At 34.8% G+C, this 26,802-nt stretch overlaps 1 pseudogene; it reads right to left on the bottom strand.

Annotated features, from left to right (window-relative positions):
- Nucleotides 1-13,347: 13,347 nt before the first annotated feature.
- LOC149215086 (molybdate transporter 2 pseudogene) lies at nt 13,348-14,393 on the bottom strand (annotated as a pseudogene).
- Nucleotides 14,394-26,802: the final 12,409 nt, after the last annotated feature.

Here is a 26,802-nt window from a genome sequence, read left to right as displayed (position 1 = left end):
ATTAGGATTTTCTTTCTTGATGCTATTTTTAACCTTTCTTGTTGCTATTTTCAACACTTCCATGCTCTGTCATTTCCACCTACTAATTCAACGGATGAAATGTGGTTTGGAGAATCAGCAGTCATTATCTTATCTAGGGTTTTCTTACAGTTTAATGACCTCGTCGACGGTCCTTGTTGGCTCATTCATTTTCTCTATGCATTTTCTTGTAACCTAATCCTCTATAACAATCTTGTTTGGGAACTCTTCTCTATATTTATGCAACAAAGGCATTTCAGGTTTCATTACCGCTATCCATCACTTTGATATCTCTTTCGACTAACAAATATGTATTGTTATCATGCTATGTTCATAACAGGGATGCCCCATATATAGTTGTGTGTCATATTTAATGTATGTGAAATGTATTTTCCTTTCTAGTTAACAAAGTTCCGAACTAATTCTTTTGTCATTGTTTTTTTTAACAAGTATATGTTGATACATTTATGGTAATTCCTGGTCTAGGGTTTACTACCAAGTTTTGGCCATTCGCCTCAAATTCTTATTTGGAGTTTATGCTGGTTAATTTGGACTTTCTCCTTCATTGCGTAGCAACAACACCCCTAAGTAATCCTCTTAAGATAAAAATTTTACTTGTTTCTAATTTCTTTCAAGAATTTATTATTGACAAATCTTTATATATATCAGTGATTACGTTTTAGCTACTTTCATGTTACCCTATAGATGATTCCTGTTCAACCTGTTGTAAATATAAAAGTAACAAAGATAATCTTTACTTCTATCATTTTTGCAAAACTTTCACGTATCCATAGTTTATTTTTCTTTCAGCGTTAACACTCAAAATAATAAAAACTATAAATGATTCTTCTACTAAATTAGATATATACAAAGATAAAAGTCCAAGGTACCAACTTGATCAATATGTCTGGAAAAATTAGTAATTGAGTACTTGGTTGGACTCCCAACCTTGATACTTCAACGAGCCAGTATCCCCCCGAACTTAATAGGTTTGCAAATTCTTTCTTGTTTTCTTCGCACTTGCTTCTCTTCAATCTCTCCTCTTTTCTCAGAATGGAACAAAAGAAAGAAAATAAAAGGAATTTTATGAATTACCCATCTACCACTCTTTTGGTGGTTAGTAATTACCTCCACCTCACCAACAAGTGGCAGGTAGTTACTAGTTCATTAATGAACATTTGTTTCTCACCCCTAAATAAGGACTCTTGTCTTTTAGGGAAACAATTAATTGGCTAACTCCATAATTTCTCAATAAATCTAATCATCCAGATTAGATGCATAAGACTTATTGATGGGTAATTAAATTTCACCAATAATTTTACAGCCTCATATCTTTCAGCCATAAGTATTCAAAAATTATTTTTTTAGATTTATTTATTTATAAAACAGAAAAATTATAATTACAATCTATAATCAGTCATTATCAGTTGTAAATTATTGGTAATTAAAATTTTCAAATGTCTTTCAAACTCAAACATTTAAAAAAAACACATATATACACAATAAATTACATAAAAACATCAAACCAAAAAATATCACAATTAAATTGATAAAATAAATAAATCATGAAAATTAATTATATTACAATTTAATATTAAAATAATATAATTTTAATACTTTATTTTTTTAATAAAACATAATTATGTTAAAAAAATATTTTAATAATGTAAAAATATATTAATAAAAAATATAAAAATAATAATAATGAAAACCATATCATATGTTTCTAATGTCATACAGCTATAATATAGCACAAAATAAATAACAAAAATACATATATAATATGGTAACGCAACACAACAATGACGTAAACGAATACTCATAAGAGGCAAAGTGACACTAAGCTACTAAATAGATTTTTTTTTATGTTATCAACTCTAATACAATGCAAAAATAATGTCAAATGTTAAATTTTGATACCCACATAAACAGGTATAACGCCACAATGACGCAAATAACATGAATATGATACAACTCAATTCAATTTTTTCCAATAGAGATATCCATGTGACCACCAAAGTATTTGTGCCATTTTTTTGTCACTACAAATACAATTTCTAAAGTGCATTTTTTTTTGTCAAGACAAGGATGTGGCAGATAATGATGCCCCTCATACTGTCATGTTTTGGGTCCTGAAATATTTAACCTTTTTTCGTACAAAATACATTAAGAGATATCATTACAACCATGTGTTATAGTAATGAGAAAGAAGATAATCCATCATATTTGTTGGGCCTCTCCATGTGACTATTCATTATTTGTTGCATTGTCCATGCACCTATGTTATATATGTTTGTGTATGAAAATTTAAAGTATTATTAGTCTCCGTCGGAGGCAGGGACTATAGTAATTAGGATTATAGTAATCAGAATGAAGACACTAATATTAGTTTGACTTCACTATAAATCTGAATAATTGAAAGTTTTTCTGAATAAGTGAAAGTTTTTCCATTCTTGTTATACTTTTTCTACTAAAATCATATTCTCCATCTTATTTGGCTGGCCTCCTCCCAAGGTAGGGAGGCCAAAATCATAGTTTATATTTCTTTATTTCATTATTTTTTCGAAAGTGTCCAATTAATGTTGGCATATTTTAGCGTATTAAATTCTATGAAACACTAAAATGTTATATTATTATAGGAGAGCTGAGATAAAGTCATTAAAGGCGGTTGAGGTAGAAGTGTTGAATTAAAGGCGGTTGAGGTTGTGAAGTGTTGAATGCATGTTGTTGTGTGTTGAAAACTAGACGATCATACCTTGTGCAGTGTTGTGTTGAATGCATGTTGTTGTGTGTAGAAAACTAGACGATCATACATTGTGCAATGTTTCAGCTGCACATATGAAGGCAAGGTAATGTTGTGTTGTGTTTTAGCTGCAAGCAACATCGTGTTTCACCTACACAACCAAGGGCGAGTTAAGTTGTTTAAGCAGTGCATTCAATGAATGAATTTGAGAGCTATTAGAATCATGCTTTGTGTCTCTGGAGAGCAAACAAACCTTGATGTCCCTACAAATGGAAAAAACGATTTGGGAGGAAAAAATGAGTTGGGAGTTGAAAAAATAAGTTGCTTTGTTGCTGGAGAGAAAACAAACCCTACTAGTGGAAAGAATGAGCCTCAATGAAACTGAGAAGAACACAAATTTTCAAGGCAAGTTCAAATAATTGTTTAAATAATGGCTCTTGTTCTGCACATAGGAAGAATAAGAATATTAAGAGAAAACATGTACTTTTTTCATCGTTCTCTACCAATTGGATTTGCAATTGTGCCTTGTTCAAGCTACCTGTACTGTATTGAAACTACTTGTACTATATTGAAAAGTTGAATATGTCTCATCCTTGTTGTATATTATGAAATCCGTTGCATATATGTGCCCTTTTGTTCAGACCTTATTCCAAGAGTCCTCGGTATGATACAGGTACCAATATGACCAATTAAAGATGATATAGGTGATATACGAAAACTTGAGTATATGCGTCCCTTTGCTTAGACCTTATTCCAAACGTCCTCGGTATGATACAGGTACCAATATGACAAATTCAGGCTAATAAAGGTGATATGCCCCAACTTAAATAGTAAATTTCAAATCCAAGCCAATATCTTTCCACTATCAATATGCTAATTCATGCATTCCAAGGTGTGGTGCTTCTGTCTCTAGATATGCCCTTGGATATGCTACTGCTATAGAGAAAGAAGGAAAAAGATGCTTGTAGAGGAGTGCCACAAATCACTCGGGAAAATCGCTAATGACAAAAACTAAATGTTTCTGCAGGCTGACACCATTGGACTGTTCCCTACCTTATTAACAACCACTAACTTTTAATAGGGCCAACTTCAAGGACCTAGGCAGGTCATATCTAGATCGAGAGCTTGAAGCAGATCTAGTCGGTTTAGAAATGAAGGTCATATCCAGATCAAGAGCTTGAAGCAGATCTAGTCGGTTTAGAAATGAAAGAATTACAATTTTGTTTACACTATCCAGCTAGACTTATCTCCAAGTTTTAATATTCAAACTCTCAAAAGATGGAAGCTAGAAATCAAGCAAACATTCATTCAACTTTTAGCCAATCCTTCTTGTGGAGCCTCATGGAAAGGGCAACCATATCTATGTTGGAAACAATAATCCCAACCACCACAATAAACAATCGGATAGCAGCCATACCTGTGAGACGTACTTTCTTGCAGGTTGCATCTCTGCTTGAACACATTTTTGCAGGTTGAGTCTCAGTGTGAAGATAGAAGGACTAAAGCTAGAAGCAAACCATACAGAAACTTAGGAAAGGCATTTAAAGAACTTATATACTTAGGTGAACAGACATGGGCAAGCATTAATTCAACAACCTTGCCCACACTCCAAAAACACCTGCGCGACTCTAATCACACTCAACAACAACATCAAAATTAATTTCACTCTGTCATGAATTAAATGTAAAATTGTATGTTGAGTTATATATGAATGTAAAAGTCATTTTGTAATAGGTTAGACAAGGTAGAAGAGTTAGACTGTGTGGAGAGGTTGGAGAGTAAGAAGTAAGAAAATAGCGCAAGTCTCTATGGAGAAAATTGTGGAGCAATTTTTGGTGGCTGTGTAAAACAGTAGTTACTGTGTTTTACTGTGTAGTGTTGCACATAAGTTTAAATCTCTGTAAAATTTTATTTTACTTTGTAAATGAGCCGCAGTCTCATGTAGATGTATTTTTCATTTTCAAGAAATGAATATTAAGTTTTAGTGTGTTGCTCCAAACCTATCGTGTTATATTTCCTGTGAGTATTCATTAAGTCTCTGAATAGTTCCGCACTGCACAAAATTAAAGACTGTGAAATAGCCTTGAGTTGTGCGAAGGTAGCTCCGCGAAATCGGCCTCGCGGTGCGCAAACCTAGTTTTGCAAAAATAGCTTCGCGAAAGTCACAACTCTCTGCCTCTCCCCTCCGTGAAAACGAAAATCAAATTCGCCGAAATATTTCAACATGGTATCATAGTGGGTTAAACTCTGTTAGTGTAAAAACAAGTGTTTTTACTAACAGTGAAAATTGTTTTGAGTGCAAATTGTGTTTAACATATTTACCAGCAGGTAGAAAGTTTGTTTTTACGCTCAGAAATGGCAACATCAAGCACAAGCTTGACTAATCCTCAAATACATCAGTTTAATGGCAAAAATTATGATTATTGAGCTATTACAATGAAGGCCCTATTTTCTTCTCAAGACATTTGGGATTTGGTGGAGAATGGTTTTCAAGGACCAGCAGATGCAGCAGCATACAATGCCTTATCTCAACAAAAAGAGATGTGCTAAGGGACAACAGGAAGAAGGATTCAAAAGCCTTGTTTTATGTTTTTCAAGCAATTCATGAAAGTATTTTCTCAAGGGTTGCAACAGCAACGAAGTCCAAGCAAGCATGGGACATCCTCCAGACAGCTTACCAAGGCATGGAAAATGTCGAGACAACGAAGCTGAAAATGTTGAGGAGAGATTTAGAAACACTTTGTATGAAAGAGTCTGATAATATAGACTCATTTTTAACACATGTAAGTGGGGTGGTTACTCAAATCAGGTCTCATGGTGAGACACTTGAGGAAAGAAGAATAGTTGAGAAAACCTGGAGAAGTCTGCCAGCAAGGTTTGAGGCCATTGTTGTGGCCATAGAAGAGACAAAGGATCTCTCACAGTTTTCAGTGGATGAGCTTAATGCGTCACTGATTTCTCATGAACATGGACTGAACAAAGTAGCAAGCTCCTCATTGGAGCATGCCTTCAAGACACAAGTATCATTTGGTCAAGGTCGAGGCAAAGGAAGATCATATGCTAGAGGAAGAGGAAGAAGCCCACATAGAGGTGGAAGAAGCAGCCCTTCAAGCTCAAATGGAAGAGGCAGAACTCAAAATCCAAGTCAAGGCCCAAGCCAAAATCAAGCACAAGGTCAGAGGTATGATAAATCTCAAGTTCAATGTCATTACTGTAAGAAGTATGGTCATTATGCAAATGAATGTAGAAAGAAGCAATATGATATTAGTAACAAACCAAGTGTAGATTTCACAAGAGAAAATTAGAACCATGACAGCATGTTTTTAGCTTGTAATGTAGCACAAGAAAAACATAGTGATATATGGTATCTAGATTCAGGGTGTAGCAACCACATGTCAGGAAACATAGAAATGTTTTCTGATCTAGATGAAAGTGTGAAATTTGAAGTGACATTAGGGACTGATAGCAAAGTCTCTATCATGGGAAAAGGTAGAGTTAATATCCTAACAAAGAAGGGGGAGAAGAAATACATCTCTGATGTTTACTTTGTCCCCAGTCTGAAACATAATCTCATGAGCGTTGGATAGCTCACGTAGAAAGGCTACAATGTCTTCTTCAAAAATGATGTGTGTACAATTCTGGATAGGCCTCCAAGAAGACAGCTGATTGTAAAGGTTCAGATGACAAACAATAGAATGTGTCCCCTAAAGATAAGATCATATTTGAAAGAAGGTGCACAAGCACAACTATCTATTAACTCACAAGAAAATGGAAGGAAAAAGGCAGCTGTCACACAAGTAAACTTTCGAGCAGAGGTAAAAGATGAAAAATGGTTATGGCACTTGAGATTTGGACATCTCAACTTTGGAGGCTTGAATTTGCTGCATAGGAAAGGCATGGTGAAAGGTTTACCGCTCATAGAAAAACCAAGCAGCATTTGTGAAGGATTTATCTTAGGCAAGCAACATAGAGAAACATTTCTAGTAGGAAAGTCAGTGAGGGCAAAGGCACCTTTGGAGATTGTCCACTCAGATTTATGTGGACCAATGCAGACACCATCAATTGGTGGCAGTCACTATGTATTGACCTTCATAGATGACTACACAAGGAAGACATGGGTCTTTCTCCTAAAACAGAAAAGTGAAGTGTTTGAGCGCTTTCGCCAATACAAGGCTCTTGTTGAAAAGCAAAGCGGACATTTCATCAAAGTCCTTAGGACAGACAGAGGTGGAGAATACATCTCAAATGACTTCCTTCGATTTTGCAAGGAACATGGAATTCATAAGCAATTTACAACAAGATATACACTGCAGCAAAATGGTGTGGCAGAAAGGAAGAATAGGACCATTATGGAGATGGCAAGGAGTATGTTGAAGGCAAAGCATTTGCCAAATGACTATTGGGCTGAAGCTGTCGCTTGTGCAACATATATCTTGAATAGATGTCCAACCAAAAGCATCCAGAACATTGTTCCTGAAGAGGCATGGAGTGGAAGAAAACAAAATGTCACTCACATGAGAGTTTTTGGATGTGTGGCTTATGCACATGTCCCGGATGAGTTGAGAAGTTGGATATCAAGGGGGAGAAATGCATGTTTGTTGGATACAGTGATGAATCCAAGGCATACAAACTCTACAATCCATTAACCAAGAAGTTCATAATCAGCAGAGATGTGCAGTTCATAGAAGAGAAAGCATGGGATGGAAGTTTAGAAAAGACAATCAATGTCAAAGCATGCATACCACATGAGGACAGAGAGAAATTAACAACAGCAAGTAATTCCTCAACTCTGACTCCCTCTACTCCTATTCAAGCACAGCAAAACAAGTAGCAAGCAACGCCATCAACAAATAATACAACAATCTCACATAGCCGAGCAAGTGCTTCTCCGAGCACACCACAAAGCACGACACCAAGTGACATGTCAAGCCCATCTTCAACAAGCACAAGAAGGCCAAAATTCAAAAATTTAAATGAAATTTATGATCAAGATGAAGTTGATAGTGGTGCAAGTCTGAATTCCTTATTTGCATTATTTTGCCATGTAGATGACCCAATCCACTTTGAAGATGCAGTCAAAGAAGAAAAATGGGTTGTGGCAATGGAGGAAGAAATAGAAGCAATAGAAAGGAATGACACATGGGAGTTAGTGAGCCTTCCGAAATGAAAACATGTCATTGGAGTGAAGTGGGTCTATAAGACAAAAAGAAACATTGAGGGAAAGATTGAAAGGCACAAAGCAAGGATAGTTGTCAAAGGATACAAGCAGCAGCATGGAAGAGATTACGCGGAGATGTTTGTGCCAGTCACGCAGATGGAGATAGTGCGCGCAGTTGTGGTGATTTCTGTGCAGCATAAATGGACAGTGTATCAGATGGACGTAAAGTCAGCGTTCTTGAATGGAGTGCTGAAAGAGGAAGTGTATGTCGCGCAACCGCCTGGTTATGAGATTGAAGGCCAAGAAGACAAAGTATATCGGTTAAAGAAAGCTCTTTATGGATTGAAGCAAGCACCGTGCGCATGGTACAGCAGGATAGATGCTTACTTGTTGGACAATGGTTTCGACAAATGTGATGGTGAGCCTACTCTCTACATCAAAGAGAGCGAAGGTAAGATTCTCATTGTTGTCTTATATGTAGATGACTTGATCTTTATAGGTAATGATGATTTCCTCATTGCTGATTTTAAACAAGTCATGAAAAGTGAATTTGAAATGACTGACTTGGGATTGCTAAGATATTTTTTGGGCATAGAAGTGAAGCAAACAGAAAATGGCATTTTTATCTCTCAAGCAAAGTATGTGGCAGAAATTTTGGAGAGGTTTAAAATGCAAAACAACAAGTGCGCACCAACTCCAACTGTCATAGGGTTGAAGTTGAGCAAAGAAGATTGTAGCAGCAATGTCAATCCGACATTATACAAAAGCATGATAGGCAGCCTAATGTATTTGACCGCCACTAGGCCAGATATAATGTATGCAGTAAGTTTGGTGTCAAGGTTTATGGAGACACCCAAGGAGACACATTGGCAAGCAACGAAAAGGATTCTGAGGTATGTCAATGGGACAAAACAGTATGGCGTTTTGTACACAACAAACAGTGATTTCAGGCTGGTTGGTTACACTGATAGTGATTGGGCAGGCAGTGTCAATGACAGAAAGAGCACGTCAGGATATGTTTTTCATTTGGGTTCCGGAGCCATTTCATGGGCCTCCAAGAAGCAACCAATAGTGTCACTGTCAACAGCAGAAGCTGAATATGTCACAGCAACAGCAGCAGCATGTCAGGTAGTTTGGATGAGAAGGATGTTGAGGGATCTGCGACATGACCAAGAGGGTACGACAACTATTTTCTATGACAACACCTCAGGAATTGCATTGTCAAAGAATTTTGTCTTCCACAAAAGGACCAAGCATATTGATGCTAAATATCATTTTATTAGAGAGTTGATTAACAATGATGAAATTGTGTTGCAACACTGCAGATCATAGGAACAGCTTGCTGATATTTTCACAAAGCCATTAGCAGGAGAAAAATTTGTTTATCTGAGAAACTGTTTGGGAATTGTCAATGGTAGCAGTTGTGATTAAGGGGGAGTGTTGGAAATAATAATCCCAACCACGGCAATAAAAAATCGGACAGCAGTGATACCTGTCAAACGTACTTTCTTGCAGGTTGCGTCTCCACTTGAACACATTTTTGCAGGTTGCATCTCAATGTGAAGATGGAAGGATCGAAGCCAGACGCGAACCATACAGAAACTCAGAAAAGGAATTTAAAGAAATTATGTACTTAGGTGAATAGATATGGGCAAGCATTAATTCAACAACCTTGCCCACACTCCAAAAACACCTGCGTGACTCTAATCACAGTCAGCAACAACATCAAAAATTAATTTCGCTCTGTCATGAATTAAATGTAAAATTGTATGTTGAGTTATATATGAATGTAAAAGTCATTTTGTAATAGGTTAGACAGGGTAGAAGAGTTAGACTGTGTGGAGAGGTTGGAGAGTAAGAAGTAAGGAAAGAGCACAAGTCTCTGTGTAGAAAATTGTGGAGCAATTTTTGGTGGGTGTGTAAAACAGCAGTTACTATGTTTTACTGTGTAGTGTTGCACGTAAGTTTAAATCTCTGTAAAATTTTATTTTACTTCGTAAATGAGCCGCAGTCTCATGTAGATGTATTTTTCATGTTCAAGAAATGAATATTAAGTTTTAGTGTGTTGCTCCAAACCTATTGTGCTATATTTCCTATGAGTATTCTTTAAGCCTCTGAATAGTTCCGCGCTGCGCAAAATTCAAGACTGTGAAATAGCCTCGCATTGTGTGAAGGTAGCTATGCAAAATTGGCCTCACGATGCATGAACCTAGTTTCGCGAAAATAGCTTCGCAAAAGTCACAACTCTCTGCCTCTCCCCTCCATGAAAACAAAAATCAAATTCACCCAAATATTTCAGCAATCTAGCACGAAAAAGATAAATCGGTATTCCCTATTCTCAAAAAAAGGAAGTGAAAACTCAATGGTTCTTAACCATACACTGCTACTGTACGAGGTGGCGGTGGGATTGACACTACTAATTCAACTTCAATGGCTTCTATTTAGTAGTCTAGGATTAGATTTAGGACGATGTTAAAATAATTTGAAACCATGCACCTTTTTCGACCCTGCATGATAAATGTTATGGTACACTGGACAAGTGGTCACTAGATGGGCCAAAAATGTATTTAATGTTTAATTAAATTAAATAATATAAAATTGTCAATCAAATGTTCTTTAACACTGATCATGGAGCACCATGCATGTATTACATGTGGAGCATGGCACATGTATTACAAGTGTTAATTCATGTAAATAGGTGTATCATTGACTTATATTTTGGTTCTTCACATTGTCAGAAAATTCTAAGCAGATTTGCAAAAGGCCCTAGAACAGGGTGAATCATAATGGGATCCAAGATTTCGGCCATGAAGGGGAGGTATTTTACCTTCGTAGAGATATTGTCATCGTATATTCCTAAAAACATCGGGTTTTTACTGTTGAATAAGTACTTATTGAGAAACTACGATTTCGAGTATACCATATTTCTTACAACGTGTCACATGATTATGTGTGCCTTGCTGAGTTACATTGGATCATATGGTTAAATCGGGCATCGCTGCAAAAGATTCAATCACGGTCTCAGTATTGCTCTCTTTGCATACCTGGTGACCTTCACACGAGAGGTGTAAGTTCATTTTTTTTATATGTTAGAGATAGTTTGGAAATTTTGTTAATTTCTGTGATGACATCTAGATCCAGTCAATATATAAAGTAACTTTAGGGTCACTTAATCTTGGTTCCTAAATGAATATGAAATTAATGTGATTTAGATGTTTCCTTTGACATTGTTCTTCCAAGAAAGGGAAAGCCTAATCTTGGAAAGCCTAATTTCTCAAGCGGTTATGCCATTTCTTTGAACTTTTGACCTTCTTCCTCTTTTAGGTGTTGCGCGGCACTATCTTCTATCATGCAATTTGTTGAGGTAGGGAAAACTAAATTTATTTGGATGTTATGTTGTTTGTTTTATCCTTTACTTGAAATAGTTGATAAGTTGCATAAAAGGGTTAGTTCATGAATAATTTATGTAGTTTGATTTACATAGTCAGTCTGAAGTTAGGTTGTCATCTTCCTTGCAAAGCTGTCAACAACTTTGCAAACTTGTATGAAGTTTAAACTGGATACAACAAGTCAACATGGGCTAAGTTAGATCTCTTCTCAAATTGATTTGTTCAGTTCAGATTTTCTAAATGAAGGCTTCAAATCATGTGGTAATTTTTGTTGCAAGGAGAAATTGAATTCCATGAATCTATTGTTGTACATGGTTTTAATAGCAGTTTTGGTTTTGTACCTTTAATTAAAAGTTACTAGTATGTCTACCCTTAACTGATGAATTTTCTACTGGAGTTGTTGTCGCAATGGTCACAACCTTTGCTCTTGCCATCGTGATCTTGGGCACATACTTGTTGTCGAACCCACGATAAATTCTCTAGATACCTACATCAAATATAATCTCTGTATTCATTTTCACCATATGACTATGCCAGTCTTGTGCAAACCACAATAAATGCTTGAGACATCTGCAGTACTAACGTCTATAATGATTGTCCTCACAACGCTATGATCATACTCTTCACATGGTTTGCGTTAACACTTATATAAAATGGGATCTCTTTGTGGACAAATTTTCAATTATATGCACAAGCTCGCTCTCTAAGTTTTATAGGTTATCATTTATCCTCTTCATGAGCACCTCTATCAATTTCATTCACATTTCTGACAAGCTCTTATTTTACAAAGGAAAATTGTCGTATTGTTGCACCTCATAGATGAAAGTTTTCATCCATGCTACAAGCGTGCACCTAGTTTTCAACCTACAACCATGCAACATGGTGCTAGATTTCATTATATGCACTTTAATTGTGTCATTGTGTTCCCTATTATATGTACCTCAATTGTGTCATTTTGTTCGCCAATTATGAAAAAACCAAATACAATGAATGCTGCAAAGTTTTGAGCTTCAAAATTCCTTGGATTTTGAATTTTGAACATATGTCAAAGTATTGGATAACAGTTATGCAACATGCTACTTTCACATCTGCATGCATTATGCATTACCAACTATGGTGATAATCACCAAGTGCCATTAGTACTAATCAAGCCTAGCACATGCCTAAAGTCTAGAGTCTAAATACCTCGTAGATTCATTGGTTCAGTCACTGGGTACATATTGAGAGTAACTGTACCAAGGATCGCCATGTTTTATTCACTGGTTCAAACTTCAAAGTTCAGTGTTAATGTTACTGTTGATTGGTTCGAACTTTGAATTACGTCGTTAGCGTTAATTTTATTTTTCACTGATTCAGACTTTATAAGTTAGGTGTTTGTGTTACTATTTACTTGTTCAGTCCACAAGAAAATTGCTTTCCCCGAAGTGTGCTCTACAGTCACTCGTTCTCTCTATAGCCAGAGGCATATTATTCACTCCACTCTATACCATAATCTTGTCTTATAAGCCAGAAAAGCATGTGCTATTCAGTCCACTTCCAACACCTTATCTTATACTATTTCTTAGCTACACATTTAACACCTAATCTCTAGCTTGTTCCTAGATTTTAATATCTTTTTTCTTTTAGAATGCTTTTAGGAGAATCTTTGACACTGACTTTGTTCCTATAGTCACTATGCTATGGGAAAAAAGTTATATGGCCAATTGAATAGATTAACTTCAAAACAACAACGTCTAATGACTACCGCTATTAAACAAGCTCGTATTCTATCTTTGTTATCTTTTCTTTATAATGAAAACTAATTTGATCGATGGAAATAAGCCTAATCCTTAATCAAATCGGAGTTGGTATATATGTTCGATAAATATGAAAATCCATCCGACTTGAGGTCGAACTATAAAGCAACAGAGGAGAGGTAAATGTTTGGCATATATATAACTTCATGGGAAGCATAAAAAGCTAGAATATCTGACATAAAGGGGCAATCAATATGAAGCATATGCATGTTCTCTTGCATTAGGTACAAGACTTTTTTTTGTTTAGGTTTCGTCAAAGATTTTTCCTTTGTTTAACAATTCTCTAAATATGTTTATGCAACCTGAAACCTTCTCTCTGAATCTGAGAGTCACATACAGAACAATACCAAAACAAAATCCCAGGGCAGCACTAGATCCAGTGAGCGAAACAACACTACACATGAGAATGACAAATGATTCCAGCTTATAATTCATGTTCCTACAAGCCATAGCATGCTCGATACCATAAAATAATTGATTTGCCTACAAGCCATAGCTTAGAATTCATGTCCCTGCAAGTCATTGCAAGATCAATACCAGAAAAGAATTCATGTCCCTATAAGCCATAGCAAGCTCAATACCAAAAAAGAGCATCAACACACCCAACAACCAAATTGGGAATTGATTTAGTATTTTCAGTAGTTGGCTTCCTAGAATCAACCCCAATACCAGTTTTCCAGTTCCAAGAAATGCTATAGATGCCCCACTCCTCACCCCAAACTTATATTTCCTGACAAGGCCACCTGCCCCATGGAAAACAGGCATTGCCCGAAACCAACACCCCACTAAATTCGTTATCTCCACAATCACAGATATAGGAGTTGTAGTCACTTGTTGGGAAACAAGTTAGATGACAGTTTACAGACAACAATCACAAAATTATGGATCGAGAGAAGAATTTGGGGCATTGTAGCTCTAACAAAGCCTGTTTTCTAATCATGACGTGAAATCCTGATCAGTTGGGGCTTGGATGGGCCTAATTTTAGATATCTAAGAACACAGGGCTCACGTAAAATTGCAAAAACAATGTCAAGAACAAAAACAATGAGGGAAGATGGTAGTGCATATAGAATTCTCAAATTCCAGATTGATTTTCTTGCATCAGCGGTATCTTTTCTTGGGGAAATAACACTTGAAGGGATTGAAGCATTTTGATTCCCTTCAAACCTTTATCTTGAATCATCACCAGATCAATTGACAAGAAAAATTAAGAACAGACACATCAGAGCCACCAGAAGTCCATCCCAGCCCAATCAAGGCCTTGCATTCCCAAACTTATTTTTCCCCATTTTCTGCCTATTCTACTTTAATAGCATAGTCGATGAAGACCATTTTTTACCTCATTTTTACCAAGCCGTTATACTGGTTTAATTGGTCATCTTACCATCATTTTGAATCCCTCTTTCCCTTTCCTTCCCCAACTGCCCCATCATTTTCCTGTACAATACACTGATGCCTATCTTTCAGATCTATCAGGAAATGGATCCTTTAGATGCTTCTGCTACCAGAATACAATCTAGTTTCAGAAAATCCTTGGCTCCCATCAGTAATACATCTCAGATTTTATTATGGATTTAGCAAATCCTTCTATCCCATCGGCAATACATCTCAGATTGTATTCTAGATTTAGCAAATCCTTCGATCCCATCGGCAATACATCTCAGATTGTATTCTAGATATAGTAAATCCTTGGATCCCATCGACAATACATCTCATATTCTTGCCTTGACGCATCTACCCTACCTAATTTGTTGAAATCCCCTATAAGTGCAAGCCTGAAATAAAGCTAGAAGCCAAGTAGCTATATAAAAATTTTATGCCCCACTAGAAGCTAAGTAGCTATATAAAGATTTTATGCCTTCAAAATGGTCCATTTTGAAACTCTTGATTGGGAAAATCTTGGGGGTTAACTGATAACCTGACGACGCACTCTTCGCACTTTGATTATGAAATTGGATCTGATATGATGATGATTCCACACACCCAATTCCAAGGGGGAAGTGCGACTCACTAATATAGACGATGCATCATTCACTTTTCATCTTTATCTCAACGGATTCAATCTGCATGATTCACTGGTGTGCGTCTCTTCCACAACACTAGAGAAAAGGAATGTTAGAGCCACTTTTGCATGTGTTGGCATGTATAGGATACGAAGAGTTTTGGGTCAGGTCCTCAATATTTCCGGAAGCTACTATTCAAGGTAGGGACTTGCTGCTTGCAGCCCACCTTGTTCATCTACATTTATGTTTTTATGTTCATAAAATGTGTAAATATTTGTTGAAATATCTATCAACATGTCAGCGTAGCACAAAATTATTTTAACACAAAAGTACTTGGAAATTTATGTTTATGTATATTAACATTATGACTTTGTAATTGGGTTTGTTAATGCATTTGCAATATATTAGCAATTTGTTATTTTAAAATAATACAAGAAAATTATGTGTAGGTTATATAAGTAAAATTTGCATTACTTTACACACACAGTCAATATGTGCTCTTTATCTTGGTTGGAAGGAAATGATGTATATCTCACACATAGTCAATATGCGCTCTATATCTCAGTAGGAAGGAAATAATGCATATCTCAGATGGAGATAATGTTATATAATGTTACATTTAAAAATAATAAAATAATACTTACATAAAAAATAATAATATAACAAACAAAAACAAATATCAGTCATAAATAAAATACTTTAATTTTACATCAAACTTTATACAGAGATAAAATAAGTCATAAATAAAATACTTTAATTTTACACCAAACTTTATATAGAGATAAAATAATTGAAAAAAAAAAAAATTGTTTTTAATACGAGAGATATGTAATTCCTTGACTACATAATATTAATATTGTGTTGAAAAATGTTGTTTAACAATAATATCATTGATACTACATGATGTACATGCAGTAGGAAAATAAAATCGTTTACTTCAATATACATTTTGAATACAATATTTTAGTATTGAGTATTTAGATTTGGATTTTTCATAGTCTTAATTTTTCAGTCTAGGTTTCGAGTTTATAACAAGACTCATCATCAAGACCAATATGTAAGACTCATCATCAGGACCAATGTGTATTACAAGACTCATCATAATGTGCAAGGAAGAGAGGGAGAAAACAATGTGCAAAGAAGAGAGGAAAAAAATAAGGGAGGGAAGCCAAAAAGGAGGAGAGCCAACCAACCAATCCACTGAATGAAAAACCCTAAAAGATAAGAACTACAATAAAACATGACCACAATATCTAATTTTATATTATAAATTTTAATTATTTAAAAACTAATTAATTGGTTTGTTAACCAAATAAACATTTTAACCATAGGAAAAAAACAATGTGCAAAGAAGAGAGGGAAAAAATAAGGGAGGGAAGCCAAAAAGGAGAAGGATAGCTGACCAACCAATATACAGAATGAAAAACCCTAAAAGATAAGAACTACAATAAAACAGGACCACAATATCTAATTTTATATTAAAAATTTTAATTATTTAACCAAATAAGCATTTTAACCATAAAAAAAAAAAAAAAAAAAAAAAAAAAAAAAAAAAAAAAAAAAAAAAAAATTAAAAAAAATATATTTATTTGCATGATATATACATAATTTCTTTATTATAGCGGACATTATTTTTATTTTCAAGAGGACCATGTTAACTAGATGGAGAGACGGATAGATTTATGCACCCCTCATACTGGGCTGTAGAATAAGCCTCTCGGCTCAATAAAGATAATGGTGCTTTTATTTATATCTTGCATTTTCAGACCAACCTCTTGTTCTCTCTTCATTTTAAGATGCAGAGATTTAGGTCAAGTTTGATTTATAATCACTTTAGATGTATTTTATTTTTAAAACATAGATTGATCTCCATATAGCATTTTTTAAGTGAAGGAAAGAGATTTTTCTTTTCACAAAAATTATGGAAGAGTCAACATAGTCAAGATATTTAGTACAAAGGCGGTTCTTAATGGAGCATCATGTTGAACATTGAGAGATTATCATTAAACTCTCCCAGCCTTCTCATATACATTTAATTGACTAACTTAAAAAATCTTTTTCTAAGTATCTAAGAAGAATCTAGTAACTTGGATAACAAAAAACTACCAATATAAGTCACAACCAAGAGATTTGAACCCTAAATCTCTCAGTTATCATATAAATCACATTACTAAAATCACTAACTAAATTATCATATAAATCACATTACTAAAATCACTAACTAAATTACCCTGAAAGACGGCTTAATAATATTCCATACACGTTTTCTTGAGCCGTTAAACAATTTTTTCTACTTAATATTTTGTAAAAAAAAAATTATTTTTTATTTAACCATAAATATTAAAATTATATCATATACCATTTTTTCCCTTAATTATTTTTGAAGTAAAAGCATACTCATATGCACTTCATTTGCTAATGAGAAAAAGACTTATATTTTAAAACTGTGTAAGTCTCGTAATTAAGTCCTCTTCAATTCCGCTCTGTAACATTTGACCATAAAAACTCAGCACTTCAAAAATTATAAACAAACAAACAAATGTGCACTCGAATTTAAAACACATAAAATCCTCAAATGGGAAAACTTTGTGCTCCACCAACTGCATAATGTCCGTTCATGTCCATTTTGAAAGATTCACATCATAAGTCTACCACGTTCGCAGAAACTGACAAATTTTCCAGTTGGAAGCCTACGAACGTGGTAGATTTCCGAGTAGATTTTTTGCATTTAGTCGTGTCAAAATGCAATCCCACCATGCAGGGCAAGGGCTAACGAGCTTGTCATAGGGCATTCAATGCCCACTCAGCTGCAATCTCATTAGCCATATAAGACGAGGTGGGGACGGAATATTTGGAAAGTCACCCCGTGCACGTGTTAGCCAATCCCACCATGCAGGGCAAGGGCTAACGAGCTTGTCATAGGGCATTCAATGCCCACTCAGCTGCAATCTCGTTAGCCATATAAGACAAGGTGGGGACGGAATATTTGGAAAGTCACCCCGTGCACGTGTTAGATATGGCTAACGAGCTTGCAGCTGAGCGGGCATTGAATGCCCTATGGCAGACTCATGGCAGACTCGTTAGCCCTTGCCCACCATGCAATGGATAATATTTCTGAAATCCAGATGTCAATTGTTCTCAGCACAGGTGGGCTAAGTCTACGAAGGCATACACACTCTACCCCCTCTGGTTTTGAACCTGTGACCTCTTAGGAGGAAACACATGCTCTTAACCATTAGGCCAACTCAACCTTTTACCCATTTACTCATAAATAATATATAATATTTAACTATATATAATTATAACGTTTCACCTAACATATATATAACTATATAACATAATATTTAACGATAACATCAGATATATATATATATATATATATATATATATATATATAGTTCATAACATAATTATATATATTTAACTAAATTATAATTTAGATATAGTATCACATAGCTCTCTCTCTCTCTCTCTCTCTCTCTCTCTCCCTCTCTCTCTCTCACATAGTTCTATAATTATTGAACATAACATATAAAATCATATATATAGCTCAAAGATAATTCTATAACTATCTATCATAACATCAAGTTATTTGACATAATATATATAGAGAGAGAAACATAGCATAGCTCATAACATAACATACTGTAACATAACATACCACACTGTAACATGTATTGTGCATAACAATAACTATAACATTTAACACATCAATTATTTAAAACATATCACACACACAAATATATATAAAAGTTCATGTTTCAAGAATCCATCATGGATAGATACATTAAATCCATCATTAAAAATTCATTTGGTCTAGTGAATAAAAGCATTTAGATTGTTTTCTAATTTGTACCATATTGTTTCATTATGTAGTGTGTTGTAAGAGAATCATTGCCTTGATGTGTTTGCACCTATTACATGTCATGTGTCAAAGTCAAACATTCAAAACTTAAAGTATATTGTAGTATTTGGTTGGAATGAAATTTTATTAGTTTTGTAAATAGGTTTATCTAAATTTTTTACATATATATTTACATATTTATGCACTATGAATTTAAAATGCATTATTTAGAAACCATAAAAAATTTGAAGGTAGATTTGATCACTTCTTTTGATTGTGTTTACATGGAACTCAATATTTTCATTTATAAATTGTCAAAAAAATAGACTCTAAAGTTTAGGACTTCAAGTTAGATTATTTTACTTGAGTTTAGAAATGGTTTTTTTTGTCAACATTTTTTTCTTTAATTAGTTTGTATGTATTATATGTATTATATGTAATATGTTGTGGCATCCCATATACATGCCCCAATTTTAGGGCATCGCAATGCGAGTGATTTCGTTACATGGTCAAGTTCGTGATGGATCACGTAGCCCACCAAGAGTTCATGTTCCCCTCATAGATCCTGCCTCTGACACTAGTCAAATTGCCAGAGGCAATGTTTCTGTCTCCATTGATGATCATGCTACATCAAATGGAGTTTCTTCACCTATTTCAAGTACACCTCCTGCGTTTTTAAATGCTCTTTAAACTTTGTGTTTATATCTTGAAATTTTCTTTATTTTTAAAATTGTCTTCAACTGATGTGTTTGAATTTAATGTATATGTTCTTTTTCTTCTAGTTTGTTAATTATATATATGTGTGTGTGTGTGTGTGTGTGTGTTAAATTATGTTTATGATTTACAAGCCCTTAGCAGGCCAAAGCTGAGGATCTGGGTGCAACATCGATCCTTTCGTGGGATGATGTTATAACTCATATCACATTTGAGGATGTTATGACCCATCATACATGGATCATAGCAGAGATATAAAAGATTCTTGCTAATTCACTGACTCACCTTGCATTGTCTTTGATATATCAATCTATTGAGATATTAAAGTACATGGATGGATTGATATTCTAGAATGTGGGGATTGTAAAAATGGACTATAAAATTAGATTTGAGGGAGTGGTGCCGAGATTTATGTGCCTTATGATATATTGGAATCTCCCACAATAATTAACCTGTGAATTGGGGATTTTTTGGCAATATTCATACCTTGTAGCAGTGCATACAACTTTTCTTGGTTATTTGAAGATGTGCCCAAACTCGAGGAATAGGATCGCTAAATTTGTCTACTAGGGATAATTAATGCCCCCCTCTCTTGCCACAACTAGGATTTATTTTTAAAGCCATGTCAAAAGAAAGGATGTATGAATCCCATAATGTTAACCTTTCTCAATAACTTTCTTTGGAGGGATAATTGCTAGTGTTGTTTCTAAGAGGACAAGGGGAAAGTTGAGGATGAATATTGAATTCATCCATCCATCTTGCTTCATATGAATCCAACAATTGAGGCCTATATAACTTGGGGAATTTGATTCAAATATGTTTCGCTAGTAGGAATTTAGCTCTATGAGCTACTAGTGTTGGATTAGTCTAAAAGTCTTGTAATATAGATTTGTTACATGTACGCCAAGGTTTCCAAAACACATACTTGGGGAGTGCCATCCAATGTCTTTTAAAAGGGGCATTCTTCTAAATGAATTGAGATAATGTTGGTGCTAAGCTTCAAAAAAATGAAGGGGAGATTCACATTCTAAAAAAAGAGGACATGGGGGAGGGATGTCAAGGAAGACGTTAGATTTATAACCAAGCTCAATTGTATAATTATATGAGAACCAATCCCTATATTTATTTTTATTTGGAGTTGGGTGTACAACTCGATAAACCTAAAATAATTATAGGAGCAAGATTCTTAAGGTGGAAGGAATCAAGCCCAAGTTCCAACCACACCAGGAACCTTGCAAGGTTCAAAATGAGGAAGAGAAAAGTCATTTCAGTTCAATTCATACCCAAGATCTGAGTGAAAAATAGAAATTCTCCTTGATCCCATTCAACATAAAATATGAACATATTCAGCTACCATTTTATCATTTTTCTTGCAATTTAAAAGTCCCCATTCTCCCATATTTCTTTGTCATGGGTTGTTGTTTAATATATGATTATCTTTCCAAACAAGATTACTCTCATTTCTCACTTCTCTAAGAATTTGTTTCATTTTGGCATGAAAGGTCCACAAGTTTTCCTTCATGAACTCTTTCATGTAAAACCTCATCTTCTCTAGCCTTCACTTTCTTTGTGTTCATATTTTGTGTGTCACCACCTGCAAGAATTTTACCAGCCTCCCGAATATGTTTAGATTTTCTACCTCATGTAACTTTATGTATGAATTTTACTTTTCAACTTTAGAACCTTGAATCCTTTCTGCCCCATCAACATATGGTCTGACCCATGCTCATGCTCTATTATCTACTAGCATAGATCCATCTTAACTCTAGATCTACCAAGCACCAAGAGGGATAAAATCTATTTTCACTCTAAAAAAGGTTTGCACCTCAAGATATTTGATCCCTCTTGTCATTTGATAGATCCAAAGTTAAGATCTAGGCTGGTTTAATTATTAATAATTAATAATTATTTATATTTTTATGTAATTTGACTGAGTCAAAATGTTACATAACAGGACAGGACATTACAACATCTCTTCCATATTGGGTTGTAGAGTGCCTCTCGGTGCAATCACTGAATTTCTCTTTAACTCTAAATTTTTCCTAGATGTAGGAAGCAGATCACCTCAGTTCTTAGTAGGAATCTAGAATGGATTAAGTATGAGTATTTCAAAGCTGCTTTGAAACAATTGAATCCAGAAAATTAAGTATGAGTATTGCAGAGCTGAAATAAAGTCAAAATAATATATATAATCTAGAGCTTGAACATCGTTGATCAACAAGGCACCCTTGGCCAACAACTTGGGATGTACCTCATCAACCCATATGGTGCAAAAAAATGAACATTCAATAAATACATGGCTCAAAAACATACTTATACCTAATCTTCCAGAGGGTGAATAAGGAAAAAACTTTCGAGCATTGTCAAATCCCAATGAAGGATGAGCAAACCAGATAATTGCAATCTCCAAACAATGTGGCACACCAATGAAGCTTTTCTTGAAGAAGAATATAGTAATGGTCTTGAATGAATGTCCAATTACTCTTGGAAAATTGACACTCCCAAAGGATGTGTTTCACCATTCCAAAATGATAACACCCACAAAGGAGGCGTTTCATCATTTCAACATGTTTTCTCCCATAGTAATGCCTTATATGGTCATATGGGAGGGCCTCGAATGTAGCTTTTAAATGCAGATTTTGGCTTTAGTCAATGTGCCAATGTTAAGTGCATACTCAAAAACTTTCTCTAAATCCACGCAACCACTGCTAGAAAAACAACCACTTCTTCTACTTGTTCACATTCTTGTTTTAGGCTAAAGACATGCTATGTTTGTAGATAAGGTAGTGTATTCCTAAATTGGCACCTTTCTCAATTTGGGAAATCTAAGACAGTGCTCTTAAATTCTACAGGTCTAATAGGTATAGTCTATTTAATGCTTGTTTCAATGGTAGAAGAGAAGACTTTAGTTAATAAGCAACAAAAATCACCATCAATCATGTCTAACATGGCCTTGTAAATTCATAAAAAATGCCATCCATGCTTGGTGATTTTCCATTCTTCATGGAGTTAAGGGCTAGAATAACTCCTTTTTTAAAGTCATTATCTAACCTGTTCTTGTTGCTAATAAAATCCTTATGTGGGATAACCCTACAACAAGCATTCCTAGCGTCCATAGTCCACCACGTGATCCATCAAAGTGCAAGGAGAAAAATAGTCTGAAAAGGAATCTCAAACATACCTTTCACTTTAGTAGGATCCTCATCATCAGATCCATGTGCCCAAAATTCCACTTTCCTCTTTACAAATTCAAAATAGAACTTAGAACCTTCATCCCCTTCTTGAATCCATTAGTGTTGTGTATGGACCCAAGCATTGCTAGCAATATAATGCTCTCTTATTCAAATTTCCATCTTCAGCTGAGTAGCATCCTTTTGAAGGGTAATATCATGGAGATATTTCTCATGAAAGATATAGCATTTGGTTTCTAAAAGAATGTCTATCTAAAAAGATAAAAGCAAATTTAACTCAGTTAAGAATTGAAGCACAATAGTCTAACACTCTTGGTTAAAATTGCATCTTCTACATTCATCAATGAGTCCAAAACTGGAGTAAAATCATTTAAAGTACCTTGAGCACCACTAACCTCTAATCTCCACTCAATTTATTCGTAGATGACTCACATTTAAGCTAGGAGGAAAGTTAAATCCGTGTAGATATTTAAGCTTTTGTCCCTACCCAACTCAATTGGTAGGATCAGAATCTGAAAAAGTGACTTTTGCTTGTAGAAACGTGGCTGGATGTATGCTAGAGAACAAAAATGGGCGTGAAAATCATCCTATATGGATGGTAGATGAGGATCCTATAAAAGAAATCGTGGAAAAAATTTCAAGACCATCATCTTTAGATGTCCTCCCATGTTCTTCATAGTAGGATGATGGCCACCTCTACCTTACAACTCTTGGATGGCACACCATTGATAGCAACCTAAATATTCCTACTACAACTACAACAATTCTTGTTGTTAGGCCTATAGAAGAACCATTCATACCCAGGGTATGTGTAGGTGTTGTGGGTCCATATTTCAGAGGATGTCTATCTATGGTTGGGCAATCAGAAGCTCCCTAGAGAATTATATGAGAAAGACACAACCTTCCACATGAACAATAACAAAGTTTACCTTAAATATGGTCATTTGGAAATGTTCGTTATCAACAAGAACAAAGTTTACATGAAGTTACCGTTCCATTTTCAATTCATGCCTCTCTTTAAAAGAAGGGTATTTATCATCAAGCACACCTCCAACAGATTTCAACAGGAGATGGAATGAAGCTACAACTTTGTTTAAGGAATTATCCTTTTAATGATTTATTGTTCTAATATGTGGAAGTTTTTCACTTTCTAGTGAATCAACAATCCATGACATGTTTTCACAAGAATCAATAGAAGAACTAGACTTTTTTCACTCCATTGTGCTAGATTGTTGGTCCCCTTTACCAAATGAGGTGATGCTGACTTTATCACTGGAATTTCTCTAAATTAAAGCTTCTGATGATCCCTTTCACATAAGATGGTTTCAACATGCTTGGTGAACTTGTATATCCTCCCTCCTCTCTAAAGGTGAGAGGTGGTGATTTCATGACTGGGATATTTCTCCTGATGGAAGAACACTTGTAGTAAGCCTTGCAGCAAGATTTTCATGTAAAAATATAAATATTCAATAAATTGAATGTCTAAAGAAAGAAGCTTAATGTTCGTAGTGCACTACAAAAATTATTTTTATGCATTGATAGAGTACTAACTATGATAATATGGTAGTATAAAGGTATAAATAGAAACATTATTTTGATTCCTATGCATTGCTAGGTTAATAATCCAGATATTGGAGCATAAGAGGATTTAGTTAAATTATTTCATGTGTCTTTTCTTGAAATATTTGTCATTTTCCATAGCAGGATACTAATTGTGTTAAACAATGTACTTGAGAGAGCATATGGAACAAGAAATTTTGATCTTTATATGCTTATGTATCTGATTTTAGGAATCAAATGCCAATCTAGATGTTGTTGTTGCTCTTGCGAAGAAACTTTAGGTAAGAAGATCAACATTTTATTCCTTTTTATTTTAATGCACAAGCGATACAATAGCAACACTTAAAATTTTATCTAAAATGGCCAGGTGCAAAATACTCATTTTCAAATTTCTCTATTTCTTCATAAAATTCTAGTTATACTTAATAATTGGTTGTTGCCTTGAGAGAGTTGTTTATGTTTTAATTAGTTGCTTATTTTAATATTGCTCTATGTTGGTTGTAGGAGGGAACTAAAATTTTGTGGAGAACTGCCCAATTGTTTATGCATCCCGACTACATGCATGGAGCTGCTACAAGGTTCTTGAATTAAGGTTTATAGAATTTGATCATTTTTAAATGGATAGGTTAACAATGACATTTTTCATAACATTCTATTGATGTTTTTAATTCTTCCTTGACTGAAGGTTTAATCCAAATATGCATGTCTACACATATGCTGCAGCTGAATTCAAGAAAGCTACGGAGGTGTAAATATATTTTTAATGCCTAATTAGGGGTTGGGGTGGCCAATTAAGTATTTTAAGTTGTAAAAAATGTAATATTTTAGCATCTATGCTTAGTAATCTTGTTTCCTAGGTAAAAAAACATTACTTGTTTCATTATCATTAATGAGACTGTTGGAAAACATTAGAACTTAAGATGAATCTATAGCATATTTTGTTTGATTTATGGCAATTGCATTTTATGCTAAATCGAGTACACTCACGTTGTTGTGACACTTTCAGGTGACAAATGAACTAGGGGGAGAGAATTTTGTTTTTTGGGATGGAAGAGAGGGTTATCAAACTTTGTTGAATACTGATAAGGAAACGGAACTTGACCATATGGTCTATACCTCATCAAACTCTATTTTTTTCTTCCTTGTCCAATCTGTGCTCCATTGTAAAATCTCAATTTAAAGTTACTACTAGATTTTCTTGTTTTTAGGTCTAACTATGAATCATGCCAGAACTTTCACCATTTTATGTATTTCATTTCCTTTGAGAATTCACCTGTGCTTTGCTTTCATGTTTTTTCTTGTGTAAAACTAGAAGAAATGTGTAGATAGTGTCAGGGTCCTATATTTTTTTATAGGATCACTTGATTATAGCTTATCATTATTATGTTTGAGATGTTGTAAATAATATTTCATCCTGCAAATTATTTCCAAAGCGACACCAAGTACTAAGATTTGAGGATTTTTTTGCGTAACTATGTTTAGATGAAATCAAATTGCAGATGTTTTCATCAGAAAGTACTAAGAAGCATCTTTCCAAAGGTATATCCTATGCTCAAATCCAACTCCTGGATTGAAAGATAGGGTAGAACAAAGTTTGAACTTTAGAAAGTAGATAAAGGCCCAGGAACTATTTCTGCTACATTTTAAATTATATTTGCATCTATCCTTTGTGAAAAATATTTTCCCCCATTATGAACATGCCATATAATTTTTAACTCTAGCCGGGACCCACATAACCATCACCCCATGTCAAGATTTCCATTAACCCATTATGCCCATTTTATGTATGTTTCCATAAACTCTAGCCTTAATCCATTAATATTCCAACTCCAATCTTAACCCATTAATATTCAAACTCTAGCCATATTCCATATTATTTCATTAATTATACTCCATTTGATACATACACTCTAGCCACATTCCCATTTCGTATTATACATTTAACTCTAGCCGTTTTCCCATATCATTAAACATGCCCGCATAGTCCTTTGTAATACATTAGGTTGTATTGTATTACAATGTAATACATTATATATCAACCCAGTTCACCTGAGGCATAAACTAGGCTCGCAGGCCATGTGTCGCCATATCACAAAGTACCATAGCTGATAAGTCCTGGTCCATGATAAACCTTGGCCCTCAAAAATTCTCGGTTGCCGATAAGTCCCCCCGCCGATTGTGATAACGCAATCGATGATTTCGCTAATTTTAAGTCCCTCCCCTGGAAATTCTTTCTTCTGGTTGCGATTACGATACAATACACGGTCCCCTTTCTGGACTCGCTGGGATTATTAATTGGATTTTGAAAAGCTTCAGGTCTGGGTTTGTGGTTAAGTCTCGTTGTATGCGATATTTCATATGTTGCAATTTATTACATTTCCAGGTT

Source organism: Pinus tabuliformis, chromosome 1_1, assembly GCF_031772625.1.
Source record: "Pinus tabuliformis cultivar Carrire ecotype Pingquan chromosome 1_1, CPIR1, whole genome shotgun sequence".
NCBI lineage: Eukaryota > Viridiplantae > Streptophyta > Pinopsida > Pinales > Pinaceae > Pinus > Pinus tabuliformis.
Note: the sequence above shows the minus strand (reverse complement) of the source record. Positions and strands in the feature narration are given on the sequence as shown.